Here is a 23,059-nt window from a genome sequence, read left to right as displayed (position 1 = left end):
GTTGCAACTAAGAGAATCCAAATTGGACACGGACATTGTCTTTAGCCAGAGCCAGTAGAGACTGAAAGATACTGAACATTAGACAACGGACACACATAAAGCCTGTCCACATTAAATTTTGGATACCATAAAACTGCAGAATCTCGAAAAACTATATTACAAACTTGTAACAGTTCATTCACTCAACCGGGGTTTTGTAACCTTTCGGTCGCTTTAGCGCTACTACCGCTATCGAGATATCAGAGTCTGTTAATTTGGCCGACATTTCTGAGACAAGTCCTCAGGAGTAGAATTGTGAACTGAAATTATTATCGACCGCTGGCAAAACGCCAACCACTCTCTTCAGAGTGTCAACTACCCGCGCATCCTGCCTAAGAGCTAGAAGGAGGATGCAAAAAGCTCGCACTGATGACGGTCGCACGGGTAGAATGGAAAGAAATGATGCCTACAGGGCGGCTAAGCGCAATGTGATTTATATAAGGTGTGGAGGAAGTCAGCTTTTGATTGTGTAAGTGAGTCTAAAATATAAACAAAATTTAAGGGGAAGATGGTGACGTCATACGGTTTCAACAATAGAATGTCACCAGTATGTCTTTACACCGAAATTACTCGTTTTACAACTGTTTTTGTCGGTTTTGTCGATAAACTCGAAAATATACTTAGACATGGCAAATATTAGCATAAAGATTGCAAATGCAGCCCAAAAACGGCACACAAAATAAGTGTTTTTGTGTTTTTCAAGAGCTTGCAAGAGAAACGTTGCCAGTCGTAGCACTTCCTATGCACACCCTTTGGAACTGCCTTCAAACAAGAATCATTTTAGCCTAAGAGTTTCGGCTAACCATTCCAATTTTATGTGTGCCAAATTTCTAACTGAAGGATCTTCGGTTTTTTTTTTACTTATTCGTTTATTTGGAAGGCTCGGGCGCCACATGGGCATAACTGAGCCGAAATCTTTTGTTTTTACATTGATTTTACATTTTACAATTTATTACTGCCTTAAGACTATGTTAGTTTGGGAAGCCGAAGTACTCGCGGCTGTTTCAAGGTTAAGGATTGAAAAAAAAAAAATAAAATTGGGAAGGACGGGTTTATGGGTTTAAAACTAAATTATTTGCTAACTTATACTAAAAACATTGATGGGACAAATTGTCCATATCTGTAACGGAACCAAAAAGAAAGGACTTTATTGGTAGACAACGACAAGAAGAGGACAAACGGAAGGGGGGCGACGACAGACAGGGTCGAACAACAAAACCAAAAGGCAGACAACGAAAACAAGGAACGTACTACATCAAACTCTTACATCAACACGTTTCAAAAACTGGTAAATCAGGTTCATGTATTCCAAATCAAGTCCTGCCAACACTTCTCTAACGGGTTTCTGTTGTTTTCCTCGGACCCGGAGAATTTCATGCAGCTCAGATCTGACCTCACGATACTCATCGCATCCCCACACGACATGTTCGATATCCTGGTAAGCCACGCCACAGACACAGAGATTGCTTTCTGAGAGCCCAATACGGAAGGTATGTGCATTCAACAAATAGTGGTTGGACATCAGCCGACACATTACACGAATGAAATCGCGGCCTAAATCCAACCCTTTGAACCATGGCTTCTTCGACACCTGTGGAATGATGGAGTGCAACCATCTACCCATCTCTCCATCTCTCCATTTGTGTTGCCAGCTGATCAAGGTCTCCTGACGGGCCAATGCGAAAAATTCGTCGAAGGCGATTTGACGCTCGTAAATATCGCCTCCGCTAGCGCCCACCTTAGCCAGAGAGTCCGCTTTCTCATTGCCCGGAATTGAGCAATGTGAAGGGACCCAAGCTATGGTGATGATGTATGAGCGTTTGGACAAAGCACTCAAGACTTGGCGTATTCCATTCAGGAAGTACGCTGAGTGCTTCATCGGTTTCATTGACCGAACAGCCTCCAGAGAGCTAAGACTGTCGGTAAAAATGAAGTAGTGCTCAGGTGGAAGAGTGCGAATGTACTCTAAGGTGTAGTATATAGCCGCTAGCTCAGCAATGTATACCGAACATGGCTTTTGAAGCATGTAGGTGGCGCTATGAAATTCGTTGTAGACACCGAAACCACTCGAATCATCGGTTTTCGAACCGTCTGTGAAGAACTGTCTGTCCCCGCTAACATGCCCGAACTTACTTGCAAAGATCTGTGGAATACCTACGGAACGAAAAGATTCCGGAATACCGGTGATCTCCTCCTTCATAGAGAGATCAAAATCCACTGAGGAGCTGTCGAAGTTTGAGAAGTTGTCACGATTGGTGTTAACCGGAGATGGGCTTACCTCCAGCGTCATGTACCAGTAGTACACAGTACACACTCATAAAACGAGTTTGAGGGTTCTGTTCGAGCAGCTTTCGAAATTTTCTATGACCAATGGATTCACAACCTCGCATCGGATGAGGAACCGGAACGATAACTCCGCAAAGCGGTCTGTCAGAGGCTGTACACCAGCGAGTACCTCTAAACTCATAGTATGAGTCGAGTTCATGCAACCTAACGCGATCCGAAGGCAACGGTACTGAACCCGTTGAAGCTTCAGCAAGTGTGTTTTCGCCGCGGATTGAAAACAGAAGCTACCGTATTCTAAAACCGACAGAATGGTTGTTTGGTACAGCCTGATCAGATCTTCCGGATGTGCTCCCCACCATGTTCCGGTAATAGTTCGCATAAAGTTGATTCGCTTTTGGCATTTCTGTATCAGATACACAATGTGCTTCCCCCAGGTGCATTTGGAGTCGAACCAGACGCCGAGATATTGAGAAGACATGCTATGCTCCATCAGATGGAGCGGAAACTTTGCCGGTTTGTGTTTTTTAGAAAAGACTACCATCTCAGTTTTCTCCGGAGAGAATTCGATACCCAGCTTAAGAGCCCAAGTAGACAAATTGTCCAAAGTATCCTGTAGTGGTCCTTGCAGATCGACTGCTATTGATCCCGTTATAGAAACAACACAGTCATCCGCAAGCTGTCTTAACGTGCAATTTTCCATGAGACAATCATCTATGTCTCTAACATAAAAATTGTAAAGAAGGGGGTTTAGACATAAACCCTGGGGGAGACCCATGTAGCTAATTCGTGAAACTGTCAAGTCGCCATGAGTAAAACTCATCTGCTTCTCAAACAGCAAATTATACAAAAAGTTGTTCAAAATTGGTGAAAGGCCACTTCCGTGTAGTTTGTCGGAGAGAACATCGACACAAACTGAATCAAAAGCTCCCTTAATATCCAAAAACACTGAGCCCATTTGCTGTTTTTGAGCAAAGGCTAGCTGAATTTCTGAAGAAAGTAACGCAAGACAGTCGTTCGTTCCTTTGCCTCTGCGGAAACCAAATTGTGTATCAGACAACATGCCATTCGATTCAACCCATTTGTCCAGTCGAAAGAGAATCATCTTCTCCAACAACTTCCGTAGACAAGACAACATCGCGATTGGACGGTACGAATTATGATCCGACGCGGGTTTCCCGGGTTTTTGAATAGCTATCACTCTCACTTGCCTCCAATCATCCGGAATGATGTTGTTATCCAGGAACTGATTGAACAAGTTCAACAAGCGCCTCTTAGCGACGTCGGGGAGGTTTTTAAGCAAGTTGAACTTAATGCGATCCATTCCTGGAGCGGAATTGTTACATGAAAGAAGAGCAAGTGAGAATTCAACCATCGAAAACGGCCTATCCATGTCGTCCCTATCCTCGGAAACATCACGAATTATTCGCTCCACGGGTACGGAATCTGGACAAACTTTTTTTGCGAACTTGAGAATCCACCGAGGAGAGCTTTCTCGATCCTCGTTTACCGACGACGCGTTACGCATTCTTCTCCCGACGTTCCAAAGAGTTCTCATTGATGTCTCGCGCGATAAACCCTCGACGAACCGACGCCAGTAACCGCTTTTCTTCGCCTTGATCAAGTTCTTAAACTTGCCTTCAAGGGCAGTGTACCGCTTGAAGTTTTCGACCGAACCGCGTTTCCGAAACTCTTTGAACGCAGCGGACTTCTCGCGATAGATTTCTGTACACTCGCTATCCCACCACGGATTGGGGGGTTTCCTGCGAACCGACGGACCTGGAACTGGCCGACGTTGTGCCTGAAGCGCGCTACTGATGATCAGTTCTGATAGAAACTGATACTCTTCCCGCGGTGGAAGAATTTCTACCGATTGCTCACCGTCGATAATTGCTTCCGCGTACTTTCCCCAGTCAATGTGTTTCGTGAGGTCGTAGGAAATGTCGATAGATGGAGGTTGACGTGAACCATTGGAAATAGAAACAACGATCGGAAGGTGATCACTACCATGGGGATCCTGGATAACCTTCCATGTACACTCCAGCGATAGTGAGCTCGAACAGATTGAGAGGTCTAATCGGCTGTTTCTAGGGCTGCCATCTTGAGCTGGAGGTGCCACTCGTGTAACTTCTCCGGTGTTCAAAATTGTCATGTTGAAGTCGTCGCAGAGGTCATATATCAACGGCTGTCATCGTACAGTTCCCCCCAGCCTGTACCATGGGAGTTGAAATCCCCCATGAGCAGCCGTGGCTCAGGCATAACCGAGCAAATGTGGGCGAGATCCCTGCGAGATATCGCAGTTCTCGGTGGAAGATATATGGAGGCAACACTGAGGGTTTTACCTCGGATAGTCACCTCACATGCGACGACTTCGATGCCTGTCATCGGTTGAAAATCGACTCTGTAAAATGAGTGCTGCTTTTTGATCCCTAAAAGCACCCCTCCGTACGAGTCGGACCGATCAAGACGGATAATGTTGAAATCGGAAAAAGGTAAGGTTACATCGGGTGTCAGCCATGTTTCGGATAGCGCAAAAACATCGCATTGTAAATTGTTAACTAAAAACTTGAAAGCGTCTAATTTTGGTACGATACTACGACAGTTCCAGTGTAGCACAGAAATCATATCTTCGACCTCGGTGATTAAATTAGCCATCGAAAGATACGAATGTCGCAAGGAGGGGCATTTTAGAAGCCAACTGCTTCAAAAGAGGAGACACACAAGGAAGAAGTGCTTTGACAATGCTCTTCACTGAGTCAGAAGCATTAAAGAAGTTAAGGATGATGTCTACGATGCCAGAAAGCGTGAACATCGGAGCACCAAGGGGTTGTTCCTGGTTCTCCGAATGCTGTCCCTCTGGCTGAGAAGTCGAAAAAATTGGGACATCTGGGATTTTTGATGTTCCCGGGAGCGAAGGAAAGTCTCGTTCATCTTGGATTTTGAATCCAGGAGGTGAACGTTTGGCGCCTTTCTTAACACTCTTAGAATTTGTCACGGTGGGTTGGGGGTCACTGCTAGGCAGATTCCGAGGTTTTTTGGTGGGTCTCTGGAGCCTCACCCGTTTCCTCGTTTCACCCTTAAAAACAAAGGGAACCCCGTCCCCGACCTCAGAGTCAGAGCCCTGATCATCGAGAGACAAAGACGAGTAGATGTTGCGTGATTCAACGGCCGGAGCAGCTTGTCTCAGCATTTCGGCGTAGCTTCGCCTTGAACGCTGCTGCAACGATCGTTTTTGATGTTGTTTTCGCTGTATGTACTTCGGGCAAACATTGAGATCGTGTGGACGGTCGCTACCACAATAAACACACTTGGGCGGCGTTTTACACGCACCGTCTACATGTCTCTCCCCGCATGTTGCACAGCGAGGTTTATTGCTGCAGTACTGGGCGGTGTGGCCCAGCTGCTTGCAATTGATGCAATTCATTACCTTCGGTACATACAGCCTCACAGGTAGCCGAAGTTTGCCAATCACCAGCAGATCTAGTAATGCAGATCCGGAGAAGGTCACACAAAATTCTTCAGATGGTGTGTAAACCTTCTTCTCGCCCTCCTGGGATACCAAATGCAGTTGCCGGCAATCCAGTATCTGGACAGGAGGTAGAGAAGGGTTATGGAAACGACCACAGCCTTGCATGATCGTTTCGCAGGTCAAAGATGCGTCGGCGACCTTCCCCGAAATCTCTATCGACGCGCTCGGAAGGTAAACGAAGTACTCAAGTGTAAACAACTCGCAGGGCACAATCTCATTAGCGTGTTTTCGGTCGCCTACTGTCACCCGAAGCTTAGCTGTACCGACCATGTCAATGGAGACAACGGAAGAATACCGCTTAGTCAGATCCTTGCTGATTTGAACGGTGTTCAAACGTTTGCCTTTGGGTCGGAAGAAAACAACATATGGCCCGCCAAAGTCGGGAGGGTAGGCCTTGAGGCGAGGGGACGTGGAAACAGATTTGCTGTTGGTGTCCATTGGAGAAGCAGCAGGGTGAAGGGAGACAAAGGGGTTAGCATTTATATCGCCTTGTTGGCTCGAGCAATCCGATGCCAATAACAAAGCTTCGCTGATGTGGTACGACGTACCCCCGCCATCATTGTCATCGCCCATTGTGGCAGCTAACTACCACCACGGGGCACTCAAAAATCTTAAACTAACACTTATCACGGGGAAGAAATAATCAAAAAACAAGGGACAAAATTAACTGTACAGGGAAAGTGAGGAAAAAAAAAAAGAAAAAAAAACTGCTTTTATACCAAATTAAATCTAATCAAAGAGACAGTGGAGAGGAGGGAACAAAGGGGTAACTTTGAATACTTAGCTTTGTGCTCTAAAACAGAGGCTCGACGACGACAGGTCCAAGCGATGGGATCGCCCGCACTGGGAGGAGACGCGCGGTTGAACGCTCTCTGCTCTTCTCTCGGTGGGCTGCTGCTATCGACGACGATGAGCTTGGGTACTCACTGGAAGCACCCGATCACGGCCGCGCGAGCGGCGCGGTATGCGGGGGGTGCTGCACTGTTGTGCTCGATAAAATATCAATGCGCCACGTGATATTATGAAAACGTGAACTTTACTCAAACCAAACGAACTTTTGCGGCAAAATTTGTGGCCTAGCCAACCGCACGCGTCCCACTAGGGATTATCACTTAATAACTTGATCACTCGGAAACACTAGCACGAAAAAAGCCACCGAACTGAAAAGTATCGGGAGACAAACCGGACGAACGAAAAGGTGCGACTGTCTCGCACGAACGCTCGCCAAAGAGTGATCTTCGGTTTTATGTGGCTCAAAATCCCGAAACCTGAACAATAAAACGAATTAAAACAATATTAATGACTTGAAACATCATTACTCACCGCCTTGAAAAATTTTCCTTGTTTCTATTTGGATAACAATGTCCTAGTTACCCTTGGAAACTGGGGTAGTGATTGCAATGCACTGCACGCTAAAGACCGTTTTCACATATTTGTGCTCATTCATATGAAAATGGCACTTTTGAATTGATATTGAAGCTTGTATTGAAGTAAGTTTTTATAATCTCATATGTATTTTAAATTACTTTTTCGAATAAATGCTATTAAAACTGTTTTTGAAAGAATGAATACACAGGGTGAGAGAATTTAAATTTAAAATTATTGTGCAAAGTTATGAACTGTTTTGACATAACAATGTTTAGCGTGAAGGAAATTTTGATAACAACTCGTATGACGTCAGAGAGCGTCAATCGGTAAGGGGAGGTTAGGGGTTGCTATGTAACAACACAAACTGTGCACTAACACAAGCAAATGCTTGTGTAGTACATGAAATGATCTCTTCACCTTACTTTTACCACATTGGGCTAAGCGGGCATGTTTCGTTGCGTTGCGTTGCGTGGTAACGGAGTAATTCGTAGATTGCATACTGAAAGTTGTCATGTTAAACCTTCATACTTCTATTCTAATTGCTTATGGAATGCTATTTGGGAATGAATAGCTATCCAATCATAGGTTGAAGTAAAAAGACATGAAAACTTCCATTGCCGGCCACGCCCATCTTCTCCGTTACGAGGATAGGAAAGGATATGATTATATGACACCTACTTTCATAGGCGCCAACTTAGGGGGGGGGGGCAAGCATGGTTTTGCCCCCCCCCCCCCAATAGTTGACGATTTTTAGATTTTCCCATACAAAAAATCAGAAAAACCTGGCTTTGCCCCCCAATAATTTGACCAAGTTGGCGCGTCTGCCTACTTTACAAGAGGTCAGCGACTCACTGACACCCCCATAAGTGTCAAGGAGTTAGGTATTTGGAATGGGATGATTGGGGAATCATTATAAGCGAGTGATGCGGCAAGATTCAGATTGTGTAAGTATATTTGAGTAGATCATGTAGATGTGTTGGTGTGAGTGTAAGTGTTTAGGTATATTAAACACCAACGTTGGGAGTGACAAAGCTAAGAAATTTCGTCACTCCATGGGCCTTTTTGCTTCAGGGATGGGGCACAGGCATTTGGACCATGTGTCCTGGCTAACAAGCCTAGGCTTAAGCGCCATTGCTCGCTCTCTGAAACGGTAAGAAACACGTTATGTTGATGAGAAGGGATAATAGGGAAGGGATGCTATCTATTTATCGAGATGCCAGCGACTCACCGACGCCCTCGTAAATAGAAAGGAAATGGGATTTGGTACGGGAATGGTCGGGTATGATTAAGTAATGGGACTGGATTGTTATGAAATTATATATGTAGTTTTATATTGAATGAACGCAGACAAAAAGTTATTTACACTAAATATCTCCGTACTTAGTCCGTCGCCGAAGTCATCGTATGACTCAAAAAATAATATTGTCGTCGCGGTTGAAATCCGAAGTTTAACCACACGTGAAAATCATTTTTTCCCCAAATCCATACGTGAAATCTAACGTCGGACGTAGTGCGATGGACAGCGGATCAGGTCCCTTCTCCAGCGCACTATGTCCGACGTACGTCCGACGCACGGTTTAGGAGAAACATCGATTTTCGCGTGTCAAAAATCTGATTTTCAACTGCATTGCTTCAAATGGTACCAAGAGCATCCACTTTTTCCACGCTCCGACCACTTCCTCTTCATTTGACGCTAGGCCAAAAAGGGCGATGATCAGGAATAAACACGAAACAACCAAAGATTGAAACATTTTCATTCTTATTAAAATCGCTTTCGCACGTTGATTCCCGGTATCTCCCTAATTCTTAATGGAACAAACTTACAGAATTTTCCACGTAACTGTGAATTCCATTGTACAGCCTTCAGCAGCAAGTCTGTTAGTAAGCACCAATCCGTCGAGCTTTCCGCTGGTGGTATTTAGTTCATACAATTTCTCCGGCACACCATTTTCCAACAGTCCCACGTGTTAACTTTAACTTTAATTCAATCGAACTTATATGTTCAATAACAGATATTAACCTTCCAGGACGCACGCCATCAAGAAGCTAAAACTGCACCGCGCTCGCGCTGTATACGACGAGCGAGGTTTTTTGGTAGTGTTGTACTTTTTACAACGGCGCGCGCGCTGAAGGGTTAGTTGAAAAATGGATGGTAAAACTTGAAAAAAAAAAAAGTCACAGGGCGGCTAAGCGGGCATGTTTCGAAAATGTCTGCCCAACAGCCAACACGACCTCTTGGGGTGATGATTACAGAGTAATCATGGCCAAAACGAAGGGCACGCCAGCAGTCTCAGAACGATCCCCAGAACGATGCTGCAGAAGATCGTGGAAACGTTGTTCCTGCGCTACGATACAAGATCATGGGGCCCCGTGCCCTATGGCCAAACCGTTCAAAGTGAGGTCGCCCCGGTGGCATACGACGAGCTTATCGCAATTGCGAAGTCGTTTAAGTTGCATAAGGCTCCAGGTCCGAACGGTATCCTGACAGTAGCCATCATGACAGCCATCGATGCTAGCCCTGACATGTTTAGAATAGTTATGCCGATGTTCCTGTACAGTGGTGAATTTCCGGAGAGGTTGTTAAGGCAAAGATTGGCTCTACTGCCCAAACCCGGGAAACCACCTGGCGAACCGTCGGCATACAGACCTATCTGCTTTCTGGACTCCATCGGGAGCTGTTGGAACGGATCATTCTGTCGAGACTGATGGTCTTTACCGAGAAACTCGATGACTCTGGCGTAAAAATTAACTTTTGGTCTGTCTCAAGAGCAAACTTATGTGTCTCTGACAGATTTTGGGCTGCTGAATCCGAATCCAGGCTCAGATTTGCTCCAGCACGTCACAATTTTGAGCTATACCTCAATTTATAGGGCAAAATATGCGATTTGGGGTTTTTTATTGCCTGCAAGCCATTAAGTGTGGAAATATTTGTTTAAGCAATCAATAGGTAAATTGGTCAATTAACACCTAAATTAACGACTCATGCAAAATATTTCGTTTAACCAAATCGATTTTGATTGTTTTAAGCGATTTATTTTAGGTACGATATTTCCCATAAGTCACCCTCCAAAAGTTGCAAGCAAGTTTACATACTACCTACCATAAAATGCTTATTTTTTTCAAATTTGATTTGGCAAAACGAAATATTTTGCATGAGTCGTTAATTTAGATTTTAATTGACAAATTTACCCTTTGATAGCTTAAACAAATATTTCTACACTTAATTTGCTTGCAGTCAAAAAAGCCCAAAATCGCATATTTTGCCCTATAAATTGAGGTAGAGTTCAAAATTGTGACGTGTTGGAGCAAATCTGAGCCCAGATTCGGATCCAGCGGCCCAAAATCTGTCAGAGACACTTAAGTTTGCTCTTGAGACAAACAAATCTTGCGCTGTGTAACCAATGCGGCTTCCGGAAGGGTCGATCGACGGTGGGCCCTATTAAGGCTGTAACAAAAACGACCGAGATAGCGCTCCAAAACAAGCGTACGGGAATCCGCTATTGCGCGGTCGTCACGCTGGACGTAAATAATGCGTTCAACTGCATCAACTGAGTCGCCATCGAGTACGCGATACACTACCTAGGAGTCTCGAGGCTATGCCTGATATTGGAGAGCTACTTCCAGAATCTATAACACCGAGGAAGGCGAGAAGATCACCGTGTGGGTACCTCAGGGCTCCATCATGGGCCCGGTATTATGGAACGTGGCGTGTGACGGCATATTGAGGCTCAAACATTCATCGGGCGTAAAGCTGGTCGGATCTGTATTACCCTCGTGGTATACGACGAGCCGATAGAAGAAGTGTAACACAGGCGGATGCACGATCAACTGTAAGCGCTCGCTGAAGCAATTTGGGTTATGATCGACGATAAACTGAAATTCGGAAGCCATGTGGAATATGCCTGCAAAATTGCAAGCATTGCGATAATATCATAGTCAAAGATAATGTCAAATTCCTCGTCATTAGTCTCGAGTAAGCGTAAGCTATTCGTGACAGAAGCAGTCTCCATACTACGATATGATGCCGCTGCATGGTCGAATGCGCTAGTGGTGAACCATAATGTGAAGCGACTGAAAAGTACCCACAAGCTGATGTGCCTTAGGGTGTTCACTGCATACCGTACGGTCGTAAAGGACGCGGTATGTGTGTTAGCGGGCACGATGCCCATAGCAGTAGTGGTGGCCAGGCCCGTGCACAGAAGTGGCGCCAAGGGAGGTTTTTTTTCCAATTTCGGCAAAAGGCGGAGGGGCGCCGGTAAAGGGGGGAGAGTTAACACCAACCCCCACACCGCCTCCCCTTATGGGCACGTGTTTGTTGGTGGCACAGCACAAGACAAAGAGTGCTTTGTGTGACGCAGCATAAGAGGTGCGAGACGGATCACCAGAACGTCGTCTATGCTGAAGTGGCAGAGAGAATGGGATTCCTCCAGCAAGGGTAAACGGACACACAGGCTCATGAGCACACCGAGCATGTCTAAATGGACGAGCAGGTCCCATGGCGAGGTGAACATTTTCTTGACACAATTTTTGCCCATGGGTGATTTAGGTGGTATATATGCAGATTCGGACTCGCAGACTCTCCCGCATGTCCAGGGTGTGCAGACTGCGATGAGATCATTGAGCATTGGCTGCTCAATGGAATACCAACACACAGCAGATCGTTACACACTTAATTTGAAATACCGTGTTCGGTAAGTTTTTGACGAAAATACATAGAACAGCTGAATACAGCTATACTGCATTGTTTACCTTTTGCACCCGGTTTTGACAGTTGGTGTACTGAGCCTCAGTCAAATCGATTACCGAAGCTACCGAAATAGTTCTGCTGTTCTATTTTCGTCAAAAAAGTGCTGAACAGGCAATTCAGGATTAAGTGTGTAGATCCGGCTTCGTCGGGAGTGAAAGCGGGTGGTACCGCTTTTCATGCGGCGTTGCCTCGATGCTATCTTCGATCAATTTATCCGATGGCGGCCGCAAATATGAACCAAACGTAAAGACAAGAGCTCGTTGGAAGATCAGCTCCTTCGAAGGTAGCAGATTTTGGAAACAAAGTCCGGCAAAATGCAAGACACTTCCAGTGTTGGTATACCCACACGCAACGCTCACTCATAAACCGCTGATGCGTGAGCACATTCGCGTGCGATTCTGCATTATTTTCTCATGTGCAAGATTTGTATGGGATCACAAAAAAGGAAATTTTATCGACGAAAAAAAAAAATACCATATTCTACTAAAATCGGCGATTTTAGTGCTCAGAATGACGATATCTGTTTTCATTTTTGAGTTATCGAGCAAAATAGAGTAATTTCTTTAGGGGTCTCAAAAAATAGTAAAAATGTGGAGTTTTCGTTAGTTTTTCGTCAATAACTCAGAAACGAAAAGAGATGACGCAGTTCTGAACACATTTTTGGCCCTTTAGGGTCGACACAATTTCATGTTTTCTGAGCTCTCAAACAATTTTTGAGAACTTTAGGCCCCCCTGGGGGATTGAATTATCCCATCCCGGCCTGATTGTTTTCAACCAAAATAATCGTTTTTCAATATTGAACTTTGAACAACTCCAACTTTTGCAAAAATTGGGACGGCCAGGCTGGTGTCGGTTTGAAAGTGACAAGAGTGAATACCGATGCGTGTCATGTGCAGCGGTTGCTATACAATCAAGGATGCCAGCATTGACAGTTTGATAGTTCATAGTACAGATAAACGCATCAGCTCGCCTGCTTTGGTTAATCCCATAACCACAGCCACGGCATACAATGTCACAAGGCAGGCTAGTTACCTATGGCCAGTAGTACACAGGGTCAAATATTTGAGAAGGAAAGAACTCAAGAAACAACATCAGTTTGACACTAATGAAAACTCGATCGAGTCAAACAAGATGCTTGAGCATTGGTTTCTTTTTGGACAAAAATTTCACCCTGTGTACTAACAGCTTATGTAAACATCAATATTGGGCGTAAACATGGGTAAAGTCCGCCACCAGTATGGTGCTGGCATTACTAATATGATACGTAATTTTGCGTCAGTATTTTTCCTAAGTTTGTGCGGTTTGTTCTTGTTAAAGTCGGTACAAAGTTTGATTTCAATATATCGATTTCATGGCAAGTAGCAACTGTGGAGGGTCCAGTAGTATATACAACCATAGTAGCAATGGTTGTCGAACTAACATTCTTTCCCTTCCCCGGTTGACCGTGGCCAGCGCCGTTATTGACCCAAAAAAGTTGGAGCTTTCGAAACGGGTACATTGAAGAAGGCGGCAAAACCTAAGGGGCTGTGGCCATCTAAGACCACCCCCTTCCCCCCTCGTAGACTTTTCTCCATACGAAAATTTTGAAATTTGTGTGGAGCGTAGACTTTGGCCAGACCCCCCCTCCCCCCAAAAAGTCTACGTGGTTTATGAACGGCCCCTAAGCCCTAAGCCTGTTGGTTCTTTGTGCAATATCGCTAGCTCAGGTCAATCACGGAGTAGCAACTACGAAGTGTACGATCATCATTGATCATGCTCATGCTCACACTGGACATTTCAGTCATGTGAAGACGTTGCGTCGGGTTAGTTCTTTGCTACGAATCGATGGGTATTGGATTTCGACTTTGAGTAAACCTATCCAAACGCATCTCGCATTTGTAAAAACTAAGAATTGAGGAATTGAGCTTGAAATACTTGAAAACTCTGTTGCATGTAAATTTTGAAGAATCGCCATTACTTGAAAAATATTACTAACATCTCGAAACATTCGCAGATTGTTTTGCACCTCAATACATAACTGTAAAAAATATTACATTTACTACAGAATCGTTCAATTTTATGTTACAGAGTGCACAAATCCACGATGCGACTGGTATTTCCAATATGAGACGCCCATGATTTGATATTTTTTCAAACATTGACATAAAAATCCGCCATTGATTTTTGTAAGTACTTTCATTGAAAATGATAAATATTCATAACGTTTAATGAAAATCAAATGGGAATGATATACGAGGGGGGGCAGCTAATGTCTCATCGGTTCCTTAGACGTGAATTGTAAAACTCATATGCCGACTGTTGAGATACCTACCTTTCATGAAGAATGCGTGCTGACAAAGTATAGAAGTTCAATAGAAACTTCTCACCGTAATCGTGCCATGGGTTAAATGGAAATGTCATCAATGCACATTAAACAGTACGCTCTTAAAAGTGTATTTTTAACTTTATTTTGTTACTTTTCTTTTGTTATAAAGTTAATAATATGTTTTCTTCATATATAATAATATATTTGATCTCTGGACAAACCGAGCCGGTTCCTGCCGCGACTAACCCCCGCTTCAATTCCAATCGTCCTGGTGAGCTTGAAATGCTCGAAAACACCCCTGCACCAGCAATAGGTTTTAAATGCATTTGTGTGTCTACCTGGCCCGTTGGTCGTGCCTGTCTATGCGTTAATTTGTGATTTTTTTCTTGTTATGTAGCGCACTAATTGCAATTAACTTCTACATGCAGCTGGCACCGAAAACTTAACGAACGATGATTAGAGTTGTTTTATTTTTCCTGTATTCCGTTTATGTTTGCTTAATGAGTCAATGCTGCGTCACTACGTGCACGGAAGGTGGGACGATTTGCACAAAAAATGCTTACACGAGATGTGACGGGAGTGCGCTTTGCTGGAGATTCTCGGCTTGCTACCGGCTCGGTTTGTCCACTATACAAAATTATTCAATGATTTTTTATGGTTTGTTTCCTCTGTATCGCGTTTTTCTTCTTTTCTTTTCTTTTGCAGTTTAATAATAATAATTGCAATAGAACCATACTAATAATCAATAATTAATAATTTGATAATAAAATTAGTTAATTTTTTTGCTTTTCTTTCTGCTTTTTTTTCTTCCATTCTAATAATAATTGATAATAATAGTTCTTTTTCATTTCGTCCTTTTATCAATAAAATGGCAAAGTTGTTTTTTTTGGTATTTTTTCTTTTATAATATTTTTAACTTCTTCTTTCCTTATCTCCTCTTCTAGGGTTTTTTTTGTTTGTAACTAAACAAGTTGTTTTGGCATTTTATTCATTTACTCTCTTTCTCTCTCAGTATTCCTTCTCCGTGCTTTTGTGTTGGTTTTCTTTCTTTCGTAAAGACAATCTCTGCTTTACCCTAAATATGTGTGTATGTATGCATTTAAATCTCTTCGCTTCGATTTGCGTTTCTTTTTTTTTTTTTGTTACATTTCGCAGCGTTCAGCTCTTATCTTCACTTAGTACTTGTTTTCCTTTTCACTAATAAGAATGTAAGTCTCTAAATCGGCTAGGCGTAGGGCTGACCGAGGTCGATCCGAGGTCGGCTTTTATGCTGGGAAGGTTGTGTGTCAGTATGGTAAAAGTGTGGGTGTGTATATATGTGTGTGCGAGAGAGAAAGATTTGGCGACGGGATTCATTCGCCCTTCTTTGAGCCAAAATAACAAAACTATATTAGAGAGAGTATGTGTGCTCCGGTCTCGGATCCTACCCCGGGTAGTTGTTCGTCTGCCAAATGTAGTATCAATATTCCTGTTTTATCGCAATTTTTTAGTTAAATTTTAATTTAATTGATGACAAAAGTTGATAGATATAATTTGTCTTAAATAATAATTATTGTATATTTTAGTGTGTTTTTTTTTGTGTATAAAGTGTGGTCAAATATAGTTGTTTTTAGTTATATTTTTCTTACCTCCTCCATGGGGAAGTTTTTTTTATTTTGTTTTGTTTGTTCGAATTAGTTTAAGGTCAATATGGGGGACTTTCATTCGAAATGAAGCATTTTTTCATTAACTATTTGTAATATGATTTCATTTTTGTTTTCATATTTTGTATGTTATGCTATTTTTCATAATGATGCTGGCTTAATGCATTTCCCTAAAACTTTTGTTCATATTTTTACGTTTGTTTTCGGTTGTGTTTCCACGTTTTTTTTTTCTAAGGAAATGTGGTTTCACTTTGTGTTCATGGTTTAGGTTTTCACTGTGTCTAGTGTTTATATTATATGGCTTGCGATTTAGTTTCATCTGTTTCTTGTCGATAATTGATTAGTACGCTTTTCGTCCGTCCCTCAAATATTCCCTTGTTGTAGTTGTGTTAGTTAGTTTATTTTCCGTTGCTATTGTTGTTGTTGTAGTTTTTTTCTGAAATAGTTTGAGTAGTAGATCACTAGCGAACAGAAAGAGGTGCTGATACTTTCGATGATGACACAATTTAGCATATTTGCTTTGTTTGCCAATTGATCAAAAAGAATCTTTTATCACTAGAAATTTTGCTGATATGAAGCAGCTACGACGTTGCGCTACGTTGGTAATGGTTAGCTCTTTCTGGACGCTTTGAATGAGTTTGGTAAGTATGTGTTCATGTCGGTGGTGTGACGGAGAATGTGTTCTTCATAATAGGGGCTTGCGTGTGTATTTTTTTTTCTGATCGAGTACGTATAAAATTTTCCTAAAAATGAAAAAATGAATGTAAGCTGATTTTTACTATTAATTTACTTTTTAAAAGTTAATTTTAGAGTTTGCCTGATATGACTTCTGAATTTACTTTTCCATCCGTTTTCACCTTCAATTGTTGAATGTTGTTCTTATCGCGGTGTGCTGTTCATAATCTCATAAAATTTCATTGAAATTACCTAATTCCAAGGACTTTTCATGAATACTAAGTACTCCTCTTAGGACTTCAAAATGGATTTTCTCTTTCTTTCACGAATACTTGTTCTGCGCTAAATAATAGGTCAATTTAAACTAGTTCCAGTATTTTCATTAATTTATATTTTATGATTACTCTAATACTGTTGTACTTAAAATTTAGATCATAGTTCTTTTTACATTTGTTTTCTTAGATTTTCTTCAATATAAATAATTTTATTTTTATAAATATATACTTTTATGTACTATACTCATTTTATCCGTGTTATTCTTCTTATTTACTTTATTTTCCAAATAAATTCATATGTTCTCATCTACTTCATTTAACGTTAGAGTGCTGAAAACTGCAGTTACTCACGCCGTGGATTGAGCGTGAAGATGTACAATCAAAATTGATTAACCAAAGCCAGAGAAACGTGGGGGTGGGAGGTGGAGCAATTTGACACCATTGACTAGTTTTAAACAACCTAGGATAGAGGAGGGAGACATGGGTGAGTATGTGTGTGTGTTTTTGTCTGTAGATTTGACAACTGATCCGATAGCAATAGTGAACTTTGGGAAGGGCAATCATTTTCTGGAGGGGACACAGGAACAACTAAGATTTTTGTGGTTCAGTTTCGATTCCTTTCCTTGTTGTTCGGTTATCGTTCTTTCTCTCTCATTCTGTCTTGTTTGTTAGTGTTGTAATGACTTTTTGCTTCTTGTATGTTCAATTGGCTTGTTAAACACCATTAATAGCTGCTTGTTTGTTCATAGAATTAGTATGTTATCATTTTATTTTTGTTTAGAGAAAATTCTTTGATTGAAACCATTCAAATGGTCGAATAGAAGGGCATGTTGCCTGTGTTCGTGCTGTCTTGCTGGATTCTGTTTTACTCTACTGCATGATGTTTGGAACTAGTTGCAACTTTCTCGTTTTCGCTTTTCCTGTCAGTGACTGTGTGTATGTAATCACTTTTCCGATTTTATTCCTGCGCTGCGTTCTAATCTTCATATTCTTTTTAAGTCATGCACAATTGGCATTTTTTTCTATGATGCATATACATGTTTTAAGGCTTCATTTCAATTTTAATTATTTTTATTATAATACGATATTGTCGCAATAATTAAAGTTTTCTTCCATATATGTTTAAATTACTGTGTTTTTTCCTTCTTTGTTATTGTGTGAGAATGCGTGTGTATATTGAAAGTGGTTTGGTGTAAACGGAAAGAAAGGGCCGATTATACGTCAATTCAAAAAGTGGCTCAACTAATGATGGAAAGTTTCCATATAAATCCCAAGGCGTAGTAGCAGTACACACACGATTCGAACAGTGCAAAACGTACACCGCAATGCCTGTGATGATTGTTCAAAAAGTAAATTCAACGGAGGAATGTTTTGCGAGAGCTCGGGAGCTATGGTTCCTCTACTTGTGCGTTGAAATTTTGATTCTCAGTTAAACGCCCGTCATCGTCATGGTTCGTAATCAAAATCTGGTATAGCGGAAAACATCCTGAATATTTTGTTCTGAATGGCATTCATTTTTTACTGTCCTCGAGTGCATGTACTACCGCTTAACTTACGCCTTGCGACCAGAATGTCTTGTTAAAACACATTTCTCACATATCGTCAGCCGAGAGAACCAATGGAAAAATTTCTCTAAAAATTTGTCTTAATCCAGTAGTTTTGTTGACTGCTGCATGTATTTCTGCCTTTGGTTGGTTATCTCCTTCTCTTATACTAAATGTATATGATGCGTTAAATATCGCATAATTTACAATTGTTATCATCTTCTCAAATAGTGCTGAGTGGTTACAGTTTTTTAGTCCACGTCTTGGCTCGCATCTCTCAATTACTTGTATATATCTAGTATATTCTTCATAATGCAAAGTGGCTGGCTACACTTTTACTGGTTTCCTTCTAGGTTGTTTTTGCTCAGATTTTTATGATCAATGCTATTTTCTTTTTTTAATTCGATAAGTTAGATCTAAAATAGTGTATAGGCAGAAATGCTAATGAGAAGTCATGCATATTTTTCATGTTTTCGGAAAGAAGGGTGGCGGAAGAGGAAATCGAATTGGACTTACTGTAGGACAAACTGAACATACCTAACATGTAAGGGTTGTGGGCGGAGGAATTTTCGAAACTTTAATAAAATCTTTTTCGATTTCACGCGAAGAAGAGAATTGAAATACGTTGTTCGGTGTACATACTGTAGTCTAGTCATATACTGTTAGTTTTTCTTTAGTAAATTCTTCAATTGTTATTGTTTATACTTTTTTTGTTCTCCTCTCCCTTTTTCATTTCTCTTTCTCCGCGAATATGGTTATAAGTTAGTAATTTTCATATAGTTGTTATCTCATCATATCACAAAACAGAATATTTTCGCCTCCTCAAACAATGTGTGCTTTTCTTTCTTGCATAAAACGGAAAAACGGCTGATCGATATCGTCGTCAATAATTATCTCATCTAAATTGTTATTTTTTTTCACTTTTTCAATAATAATAATAGTTTCGTGAATCAACATGTTTTTCTCTATAATTGCAAGAAATACCCTGTATCCTATAATTTATACAATGATTCATGTTATATTTTCTTGCTTCTTTTGCACCAGCATCATCCTACTCGCTAAATGTTAAGTTTTCTTCCTTAAAAGGTTTGGTTTAGTTTTATCATCGCATCTCGTAGCCTCCTTTACTAGCGTCAAATGCCTAATTTATACGAAGTGTGTATGTGTTTATGCGTCTATGGGTCTATATGTGGGTGTGTTGTTTGTTCGACTGAGTCCTGTACGCTCGCTGCTTGCACGGATTTATCTGTACGAGAGTGTGCGTGAGTGTTACTTAGGGTTTGAATGACTAAACACAAGCCCTCTGCTGACGAGGTGGGAAACTAAACGAAAGAAACTATTGGAAAGCGTTGTTGAGAAGAGCAAATGTTTTTAGTTTAGCCTATGACATTCGTAATCTACTTTCTACGGTAAAATAGTTTTGGTTTTTCGTTTGTTTGCTGTTTTCTGCTTGTGAAGCATTTTTTTTCGATCAAACAGTGCATGTAGACGTGCTGCAAAGGGTCTAAAAGTATACAATAGTGGTTTAGTTTTTAAATCTTTCCTATTTTTAGTTTGTTTAGTTTTTCCTCCAAACAAATAAACTAGAGTTCGAATAAAGATAGCAAAAGTGAGTGATAGTGTTAAGTGTTATAGTATAGATTCTAGCGATTCGATATAAAGTGCCTCGGTCAATCGAAGCGGTGCTTGATAGATTCAACGCAAACTAAGCCTGTGACAGCTTGAGCTTAAATAGATAGTAGGAACGGAAGAGATAAGATTTTTCAACAGAAGACTGTTCTTTTCTAACTATATGTGGGAGCGTTCACTGATTTATAGTGGTGGATGGATGGTTTGGTTGATGGTCGGTCGTTTTGATGTTGGGTTTCTGTCGAGAAGCTTTACAGTTCCGGTTTGGGTAACGGTTTTCCCATATTGGGTGTTTGTATTTGAGGTGTCAGAAACTTAAGTTATTTAGACTTGTTTTTATCCAAAACATTTCTTTGAAGAATGAAAATTTAATAAAATTTGCATTACGTTGGAAGCAACTCGCTGACGCAATGTACGGTTTTGGTAAAAAATGACCCCAAAGTCAAAGGAGGGCTGGAGCATCTAATAGTCTAACAATTGCCTAAGAAATCTAAAGCCTTGAAGCTGCACCATCATTAATCTTGATGATGACAGCTTTGGATTGATTGCAGCGTAGATGGCCCAGGAGGAAAGCTTTCAGCAGTGAACCAACAGTCCTTGCCGGCGCAAAGCATCGGTCCGATCATCGTCAAACATGGCTGCGACGTCTCCCAGAGTTCTTCCAGGAATTCGTCTAAAAATGATTGTTTCTGGATTTGTTCGAAAGATTTTCCCAAAATTCCATTTAGGGATTTTACCAGATTTACCCCCAAGGTTCCTTCTAGAATTCCTGAAAGTTATTCCAGCGATTTCTACCAGAATCCCTAATTGGAATTATTCAGGAATTATTCAGGACTTTTTCACTGGGTTTCAATGAATATTACCCGGGAATGTCTTCTAAGACGAGCTTAGTGGCCCAGTGGCTACCGCTTCTGGTTCACATGCAGAAGGTCCTGGATTCAATCTCTGGCTCGTACCATTCCTCGTACTTTGTATCTTTCCATCTACTTTGTATCTTTTCATCTACTTCTCAATACTCTCTTCTCTGCATATCTATTTCATATATGAACGTATGTGCGTAACCATCGCTAGAACGAGAAATGGATTGACAGAAAACCCGTTTATCTTCCATCCAAATTTTATAGCGCCTAAAAGATATGCAGCCAAGCGAACTGTGCCGCTTCACAGTAATGTTCACGCAATCTATCGCCTGGCATCAACACACCAATGCGTGAACTATGCCAAAAATAAACATTTCCCAACAACATTTGGACATCCGCATGACCTTGTGCAGGCGCAGCGGACTTCACGGCATGTTGACAACAAGTTACTGCAATCATCACTTTCCTCGCCATCCCCACATTGACCAGCAACCTGGCGTAGCCGGCGCCATTGTCGCCTAGAAAAGAAGGTCATCAATACTCACACACTATAGATGCCTGTTGGATCCAAGCAGCTATTTTATTGGTTCTTTTTGTGAATATAGCTGGTCCCACGATACTGGAGTAGCCTCTACAGGCGGTCGATGGAGCTCAAGCTCAAGGTTTTCCCGGTTTTGTTCCCCGATTTTCTCGGGTGATTCATTCCGCGGATCAAGCAAAACTCTCCTAAAGCTCCTGTATGGGTTGCTCTTAGTGGGTTTTTCGGGATAGCTTTCTAATAGTTTCTCCCGGGATGCGAGACTTCTGCAGAAGTTTTCCAGGGATATCCACCAGGTTTATTTTCGATATTTCTCAGGGAATTTCGTAAGCAACCCCAGGAGATATTTCGATATTAAGGAAAATGTAGAAGGAATGCTCTGTAAGGCATTCCAAACGGTATATCCAAGAGAGTTTCAAAAAACATCTTTGATTGAATTTCTGGATAAATCCTTGTGGAAGAGTTTTTGAATGAGTTTTGACTCCAACATTCATCAGCGTCTTCATAGAATTTGCAACATCTTTTAAGAATTATCGGCTTGCAAGAAATATCTGCATGATTTGTTCCTCTAGTTCGGTTGTCCAGATATCCTCTGGATTTAACTTGCGTTCCGAATAACCATTTGGATAAATCTGCAACTTCTACGCGGAACCATAGACCACAAGCTTCCAGTATAGATCTCTCGGCAGCATTACGCAGAAAAGGTTTGTTTCGACAGTTATACTCTGCTCGCTTGTAGTTAAACCATATGTTTGAAAGAAGCAAATTTAACATATATGAAAACTGTTTTATTTATACCTATTGTTAGGAAGTCAGTCGCGCTCGGAACTAGAACACCATATCGACAGCAGCATTATTTCACGCAGCTTCAATACTGCAAATTTATTGGGTTTAATTGGACTATATTAAATTACATTTCATTCAAAACTTACAATCTAGTATTCGTTCACGTAACAGACAGATTTCCCAACAGCAGTGCAGTTCCTACCGGGCTCACTGATTGAACAACACTGCCTCATCGATTGCTCATAGGCAGCGCCGGTGCTTGTAGTTCTCAGTGTTGCCAGTTTCACTAAGCACCATACGTACTACATCTGTACGCAACATTCCCCCCCCGTGAAACAGGTAACAAAGTGAACATCCAACGTTTGACTGCAGCACAATTTTCATTCGATGTTCCATCGAATTCCCGAAGCGTTTCGCTACACAGCAAGTAGTACCTAGATGGCAGCACCGTACTACAGTCGATACGAATTGATAGGTACATGCAAACCAAGCTGCCTCGTTCCACTGCTACAACACAATGCCCACCGGGATCGAATAGCAACTTTTTCAAGTGACGACAATTCTCTTGCTTCCTGCGGCGGCGGCGACGACGGTGGCGGCGGCGGCGGTGGCTGTGTTGAAAATATTGTTTTATCGTCGGATGATATAGCACACGACAGGCTACCTTTCCCGAACCAATTTGCTCCGCACAGGTCTCGTAAGCGTCACACTTTACAAAGGCCATTGTTTTTACGGAATTAGTTTCACACTCTTTTGCAGACATTTGATTGCTGCTGTGGATTGATGACGTCAGAGATAGGGAGCTTACGAACAAATCAGCTGTAGGAGCATCAGCTGA

At 41.7% G+C, this 23,059-nt stretch overlaps 1 protein-coding gene across 5 annotated transcripts in view; it reads right to left on the bottom strand.

The window, feature by feature from the left end:
• Positions 1 to 14,390: 14,390 nt before the first annotated feature.
• LOC109423842 (CUGBP Elav-like family member 4) overlaps positions 14,391 to 23,059 on the bottom strand; it is a 592,493-nt gene continuing 583,824 nt past the window's right edge. For all 5 annotated transcript variants that reach the window (XM_062852156.1, XM_062852158.1, XM_029879492.2 and 2 more), the window contains one exon: positions 14,391 to 22,233. The gene's annotated coding sequence lies outside the window, so the exon portion shown is untranslated. The remainder of the gene's footprint in view (positions 22,234 to 23,059) is intronic.

The sequence above is a fragment of the Aedes albopictus genome, chromosome 2 (assembly GCF_035046485.1).
Source record: "Aedes albopictus strain Foshan chromosome 2, AalbF5, whole genome shotgun sequence".
Taxonomy (NCBI): Eukaryota; Metazoa; Arthropoda; class Insecta; order Diptera; family Culicidae; genus Aedes; species Aedes albopictus.
Note: the sequence above shows the minus strand (reverse complement) of the source record. Positions and strands in the feature narration are given on the sequence as shown.